Consider the following 8,464-nt stretch of genomic DNA (forward strand, 5'->3'; position numbering starts at 1 on the left):
TTTTTGAACATTGTAATATATAATAAACTATATGATATAGTTTAATAAACTATAAATAAAGTATACAAATATTCCTACTTTTTCTTGTACACCACTGGCTTCCTTTGCCAGTATTTTTCTAACTTCTTCCTTATCCTTTTGTGGTACTTTACTTTTCTTCTACTTACCTCTGGAAGAGGTACCTTTGTGTTTAGAAAGAGACTAAAAATAGTAATGCTTAAGGAAGACTGATTATTTAGCAATAGCTTGCATGCATCCTTAAGAATTTAGAAAAGTCCCTTTTTCTACCAACATTGTTAAATTGCAATGAAGAAAAATAAGATACAACATCATGATAAAACAATGAAGGTCTGTAATGGTTAACGTCCAAGACATAGGTAATACAGTGGGTTAAGTAATTAACCACATTTTGGGGAGTTGTAAGAACAGGAAAGTGTGCAAATCAGGAATGTGAGATGGTTACAAAACAGGAAATATGTTCTAAGATGAAAAGTGAAATTTTACATTAAAAGAAAAAATAGAATCTTTAATTTCAAGTACACGAAGTGAGATTAAGGTTTAAGCAAAAATGTAGGGACCAGTAGTCTCTAACTAGTAATTGATTTAAAATACCTGAGACATCTTTTATTTATCAGCATAGAAATTTGTCCAAAATAGTGAAAGGTTGTTGCTGAACCATGAAAGATGCCAGGATTCTTGGCCTCTGGAGGAGAAGGATTCAATCCAGGTCCAGAGATGAGGCTTGATCACTCAGAGCTTTTGTGTAATAAAGTCTTATTAAAATATAAAAGAGATAGAGAAAGCTTCTGACATAGGCATCAGAAGGGGGCAGAAAGAGAGCCCCCTCACTAGTGTTAGCAATAGAGTTACATGCTTTTAATTAGTTATTACAGTGAATCAAAAGAATGTCTGGAGGTTGTAAAGACCTTACTAGACCCACTCTCATAATTTACATTTTAAGATAACAGGATTAGCCAGAAGGCTTTTTCCCCAGAAACTGTCTTCAAGCAGGATACATTATTATTATATAATCCTAAGGAATGTAGGGGCTTCCCTGGTGGCTCAGAGGATAAAGCATCTGCCTGCAATGCAGGAGACCCAGGTTCGATCCCTGGGTTGGGGAAATCCTTTGGAGAAGGAAATGGCAACCCACTCCAGTATTCTTGCCTGGAGAATCCCATGGACATAGGAGCCTGGCAGGCTTACAGTCCATGGGGTCACAAAGAGTCGGACACGACTGAACAGTCAGTGGTATGGTAAGGAATGTAGAGGAAAAAAAAAAAATTTGTCCTTTCCTCTTCCTTGAGAATTCCAGACCCCTCTCTCCTTGGGGACCCCCAGACTTCTTATCAACCTGCCTAGGAATTGACTGTCTCAATAGAATCAAAAGATTTTTGTCAACAAACACAACATAAATGATGTTAGAGAAATGACAGTTTTTAGTAATTTGTCTGAATAGGTTTTTATACTTGTGAACTTAAAATGTAGTTTGAAAGTTCAGATGGGTAGTCACAATTCCCCTGTATTTTAGTGGCACTTTCTGTCTGATGACACATTGTTGTTAAAATATACAGAATCATTCCAATTTATGTTCCTGTGCCTGGCTGGATTTATTTATATGTTGTGAGGTATACATCAAAAGAGAGAGAGATCTCCAAATATTTTCTGTTCAGGGAAACATTGGGTGTATTTCCATTAGTAGATCAATTTTCATGAAATATATATAAAGCTTAAATATTTATATAAATTTTTCACAAATTTAATATAAAGATAGTTTCATAAAGACAGTAAACTCAATGTGCATTAAATCTGTAAAAATATACTGGAGATTACATTAGCTAAAAATTAACATTTATTAAGATCATCATGTGTTTCAGATATTAGCTTGTTTAAACCTCACATACTGCAACAAATATAAACAGCTAGGTGACTATTATCCCTATTTATTGATGAGGAAGCAAAGTAACTTACCTAAAATCACACAGAAGGATAGGAGCTGATCAGAAATCTGAAAGATTATTTGACATCAACACATATAAACTCACTGGCTAAACTCAATGGCTTCTCTTGGAACCAGAAGCTGAGATTCAAAAGAGTATCCTCTCCTCAGGAAGCTGAGTTTTTAGTGAGTTAGACAAACCATTTACTAACATTTAATATATGAATCAAAAAAATTATCCAGCAGAGCAAGCACGAGGTTCTACTGCAGCCTAGAAGTTCATCAGAGAGAAACTTGAAATGAGACGTGAACATCAAAGAAAAAAACTAATTTAGTTTTAGTAACAAATAAGGCTGATGAACAAATGGACCAGCCAGGCAGAAAGGTACCGTAAAGAAGTACCTTCAGGATTTGCAGCAATCCTTGTCACTCCAGGGTTTCAAAGAGCTTCATGAAAATAGAATTGCACAGTTTGTAGTCTTTTATTTCGAGCTGCTCTGCTCATCAGATTTTCAGTCCTTATTTGTGCTGTCACAGATACAGAGCATCATAGTACAGTTGTACCACAACTGACCTGTTTTACAGCTGATGGACATCTGTGTTGTTTCCAGTTCAGGGCTGTGATGAATAAAATTTCTGTGAATTTTTTTTTGCACCATTCTTCATATGCATACCACTTTTATTTTTGTTAGCAAATAAGTCAAATTTCTGGATCCTGAGCTACCTGCACATTCAGTTATAGTAGACATTGTCAAACCAAGGGTGTCCTCCTCAATTTACACTCCCTTTAGAAGTTTTTCTTCTTTTTTCCAACTAAAACAAATTCTCACTAACATTTGCGATTCTCTTTTTATTCTTGTTCATTTTTTAATTTAAATTTTGATACTGTAGTAGATGTGCAATCACTCCTTTTAGTTTTCATGTCATTTCTCTGATGACAATTTTGAGGGTTTTGATAAAGCTGATGTGACATTTTGATGTCTATTTTTTGTGCAACTCCCTTTCAAGTCTTTTGCCCCTTTAAAATTTTGCATTTTCTTGTTTGTCTTTTTCTTATTGATTTTTCATTTTCTTAAGGTATAAATCTCAGTCTTTGTTAAGAGAATCTGGGCGGCTATGGACACAGCTTCATCACTCACACAGATAGCTAAAAAACTTCCCTTGGCCTTCAATTCTGATTGGTACAGCATCTCAAGATCAGTCAGAGGTGAGAGTTTTGGGCTTTTTGAAATCATTCCTGGACATGCATACTCTAAATGTGCATGACCTTCCAGATTGCTAGGAATAGGTTCAAAGTCCACTTTTCAAAATCCACATGCAACAGCACAAATAAGTATCAAAAATTTACCAATGAGCAAAATTTTTCCTTTTAAATTTTGGTCAGCTTTTTGTCTCCATGGATAGTATTGCTGCTTTAGAAAATGAAGCAGTTGTCACTGATGTTTTTGACAGACACCTAAGCAACAGTTAGAACTGGACATGGAACAACAGACTGGTTCCAAATAGGAAAAGGAGTATGTCAAGGCTGTATACTGTCACTCTGTTTATTTAACTTAGATGCAGAGTACTTCATGAGAAATGCTGGACTGGAAGAAACACAAGCTGGAATCAAGATTGCCGGGAGAAATATCAATAACCTCAGATATGCAGATGACACCACCCTTATGGCAGAAAGTGAAGAGGAACTAAAAAGCCTCTTGATGAAGGTGAAAGTGGAGAGTGAAAAAGTTGGCTTAAAGCTCAACATTCAGAAAACGAAGATCATGGCATCCGGTCCCATCACTTCATGGGAAATAGATGGGGAAACAGTGGAAACAGTGTCAGACTTCATTTTTTTGGGCTCCAAAACCACTGCAGATGGTGACTGCAGCCATGAAATTAAAAGACGCTTACTCCTTGGAGGGAAAGTTATGACCAACCTAGATAACATATTCAAAAGCAGAAACATTACTTTGCCAACAAAGGTTTGTCTAGTCAAGGCTATGGTTTTTCCTGTGGTCATGTATGGATGTGAGAGTTGGACTGTGAAGAAGACTGAGCGCCGAAGAATTGATGCTTTTGAACTGTGGTGTTGGAGAAGACTCTTACGAGTCCCTTGGACTGCAAGGATATCCAACCAGTCCATTCTGAAGGAGATTAGCTCCAGGATTTCTTTGGAAGGAATGATGCTAAAGCTGAAATTCCGGTACTTTGGCCACCTCATGCGAAGAGTTGACTCATTGGAAAAGAGTCTGATGCTGGGAGGGATTGGGGGCAAGAGGAGAAGGGGATGACAGAAGATGAAATGGCTGGATGGCATCGCTGACTTGATGGACATGAGTCTGAGTGAACTCCGGGAGTTGGTGATGGACAGGGAGGCCTGGCGTGCTGCGATTCATGGGGTCACAGAGTCCGACACGACTGAGCGACTGATCTGATCTGATCTATAGGGATTACAGAAAGAGTTGTTGTTATGTTAGTCACTCAATCATCTCTGACTCTGTAAACCCATGGACTGTTGCCCACCAGGTTCCTCTGTCCATGGGAGTCTCCAGGCAAGAATACTGGAGTAGGTTGCCATTCCCTTCTCCAGGGGACCTTCCCGACCCAGGGATCAAACCTAGGTTTCCTGCATTGCAGGCAGATTCTTTACCATTTGAGCCACTAGAGAAGCCTAGGAAAAGAGTAGATGATTTTAAAAGGCTCTCACCTGAAGAGATCCTTCCTTGGTGGCTCAGACGATAAAGCGTCTGCCTACAATGTGAGAGACCGGGGTTCATTCCTGGGTCAGGAAGATCTCTTGGAGAAGGAAATGGCAACCCACTCCAGTATTCTTGCTTGGAAAATCCCATGGATGGAGGATCTTGGTAGGCTACAGTCCATGGGGTTGCAAAGAGTCGTACACGACTGAGTGACTTCACTTTCACTTTCACACCTGAAGAATTGGAAAGTTTTAGAAAGTGAAAACTGCAGCGGAAAAAACCTCCTACCAGCAGAGGGCGCTGTGCGATTGTGGTTACTATAAACAATAACAGCAATCTGATTTGTTTAGCCAGTAGTAAGCTATTTGGAGAAGGCAATGACACCCCACTCCAGTACTCTTGCCTGGAAAATCCCATAGACGGAGGAGCCTGGTAGGCTGCAGTCCATGGGGTCGCTTAAAGTCGGACACGACTGAGCGACTTCACTTTCACTTTTCACTTTCATGCATGCATTGGAGAAGGAAATGGCAACCCACTCCAATGTTCTTGCCTGGAGAATCCCAGGGACGGGGGAGCCTGGTGGGCTGCCATCTATGGGGTCGCACAGAGTCAGACACGACTGAAGTGACTTAGCAGCAGCAGCAAGCTATTTTGCGACCCCATGAGCTATAGCCTGCCAGGCTCCTCAGTCCATGGGATTTCACTCAGTTTTAAATATTCCATATTTTTATATGCCTAAATAAGCCAAATTCCCCCCAGTCTGACTATGGGTCCTAGATCTGAAATGTAAAGACTTTGGGCAAAGTACTTAATTTCCTTGTGACTTAGTTTCCTTCTACATAAAACGCCAATAGCAGTAACACCTAAGTCAGAATGTGAGAATTAAGTAAATTGATCATATTTATTTAGTCACTGATATAAATAATAGTTGTCGCTCAGTCGTGTTTGACTCTTTGCGACTCCATAACTCTCCTCGCCAGGCTCCTCTGTCCATGGAATTCTCCAGGCAAGAGTACCGGAGAGACGCACCAAATACAGCTGTTATAATTATTGCCGTTTAAAAATTATGTTTATTGGAACAATATCATCATTCAGTGTGAAGTTCTGTCACTTTTATATTTTTGGTGCTTTGGATAACATAAGGAACAGATGTCCTCAAATTTAGTCCAGTAGTGTGAGTTGAAACTTGTGCCACATGGAATCAGGTATAATTCAGCAAAATGTGACTAAGGAAAGCCTGGGACAACAGTTCAGTGTCAGAGATAGAAAATAACCAACAAGTTTCTAAGCACTCAACAATAAGTTTGAGAATTATTCAGAAGAAATTTCTTAAAGGGAGCATGAGACTTCAAGTAGTCTTATTTGGCTAGTCATAAAAGACATGGGTAATCATTCAATAGGTCATACTAAGCCTGTCCCTACTGAGGGCAACTTATAAAGTAGGTTAAATATTTTAAACCATATTAAAGGCATCAGTGAGATGGCAAAGTAATGAAAACTGGCATAATGCAAATCTAGAAGAAGCTGAAACCAGGGAAGAAGAGTTCCTTTATCTATAGAAGATTTTCAAAGATGGACAAAAGAAACTGAGTTCCTGAACAAGTCTTTGGTGTCTTAGAAGTGAGAATAATTCTGGTCTTCGAGTAGGATGGAGGGACTGAAAAATCAGTATATCTGGCTGGGTTGGTTCACCAAAATCTACACCCAAGGACATGAGTTTGCAGTCTGTAAACTACTGACAATTTAAGTCAGATGATTCTTTGTTGTTGAGGCCTGTTCAGAAGTTTCCTTACTTCTACCTTCTGGATGCCAGGAGCAAACCTCCTCCTGCTTTTACTCCATACCATGTTGAAGAATCAAAAATATCTCTAGACATGGCTAAATATCCTTTGAGAAACAAAATCCTCCCAGGTTGAAAAACACCACTCTAGGAGGAAGACTGATCTGAAAGCAGGCTGGTCTTTGAAGGAGACCAAGCTCAACTTCAAGTCCTTTCAGTAGCTAAAGTTAAAGGAAGGGATCCTAGATTGTTCATGACTCTGATGATTTGCTAGAAGCAAATTTAACTTCTGCCAGATGCCAAAGAAAAATTATACTGAATAAGTTGTATAGGAGAGGAAGAGTTTACTGAAGCCTATTTTAGTAAGTGAAGAAATTGAAATAAATTCTACTGAAACAAAAGGCAAGAGGATTTCTGAGTGTTGGAGTCAGAAGGTGCTGGAGAATGTTAGAAGGTCGTCAATGTACTTAGGTCATTTGTGTTGGCTAATTGGTGCTTATTTGCTCAACAGTATTTTAGCCACAGTGTTCTATGGTGGTTCTGTGGTTTAAAAAAGAAAAAAAAATCTGCCAGCAATGGGAAAGACCTGGGTTTGATCTCTGGGTGGGGAAGACCCCCTGGAGAAGGAAATGGCAACCCACTCCAGTATTCTTGCCTGGGAGATCCCATAGACAGAGGAGCTTGTGGGCTACAGTCTATGGGGTCACAAAAAGTTGAATACAGCTGAACACAGCACATACATTTTGCTCTTAGGTTAGGTTCCTACACTTCTATTGAGACTGGGAGGCAGGGGTGCTCTTTCCTTGGTGATCATACTTCAAAGGGATGGCTCACAGGTGCCTGAGAAAAGTATTTCTGGGCTGTCAAACTTGCAAAAGGCTGGAAGAAAATTTATATCTCAAAGCAACAGAGAAAGAATTTTCAATTACAAAATGTTTTGAATAATGCTCTATGAAGAGGGAGGTCAGGAGTCTGCAGTCAGGAAGAAACCTAAGATTTAGTTACTGTAAGAGGAATACTAAGTCTGGCTTGGTCAAAGAATATATTATTTTAGTTCTAAGACATTTATCACAGTCTTTCACAGACAAAATCTAGTACTCCACAACAGTGGTACAAAATGGGTATTTGAGTAAGTAAGGAACATGAAAAATAACAATTAGAAATAATAGCAGTTAAAGACCTCCTAGGGCTCTAAGTAAAGTAAGTAAATGAAGGTCACTCAGTCGTGTCCAACTCTTTGTGACCCCGTGGACAGTAGTCCATGGAATTTTCCAGGCCAGAATACTGGAGTGGGTAGCCTTTCCCTTCTCCAGGGATCTTCTCAACTCTGGGATAGAACCCAGGTCTCCCACATTGCAGGTGGATTCTTTGCCAGCTGAGCCACAAGTATTAATAATCTTGAAAGTATTAATACAAAGTCAAGCAGACTTTGACATAGGAAAATCCAAATATAATTTAAAGATAATTAGCCTTGCATATAATTATTTCTTAAATATACGTATTTTGTATTTTAAAAAGAAATATAAATAGTTGAAATAATAGCATATTTAAAATGAGTTCAAGGAAATAAAATACATTAGAATTTAGGCTGAAACTTGGAAATTACAAAAATGATGAAAATGGAATTTTAGAACTAAAAATTATAATGATAAAATTAATATCTCAGAAGAAATAGAATTTTTCTTAGTTTGATAATATGTATCACTACCACCACCCCTCCAAAAAGAATAAACAACCAGACAAGCAAAGAAAACTATATTAAACATCATGTTAAAGGTAATTGTTGAAAACTGTCTCTTAGAGATTGAGAACAAGACAAAATATTCACTGTCATCACATTTACTTAACATGATTACTGATGGCTTTAGCAAATACAATAAATTTTTTAAAGTTATAGATTTGAAAGGAAAAATCACAGCACACATCAGCCATAGATGCAATCCCACTTATAGAAAATCCAAGTAACTCTACTGATAAATTATTAGAATTAATAAGTGAGTTGAGAGGTCCCTGGATATGCAAAATGAATATAAAAATATCAATTGTATTTTTATTCAACAGAAA

This window comes from Bubalus kerabau, chromosome 1 (assembly GCF_029407905.1).
Source record: "Bubalus kerabau isolate K-KA32 ecotype Philippines breed swamp buffalo chromosome 1, PCC_UOA_SB_1v2, whole genome shotgun sequence".
NCBI classification, from domain to species: Eukaryota; Metazoa; Chordata; class Mammalia; order Artiodactyla; family Bovidae; genus Bubalus; species Bubalus kerabau.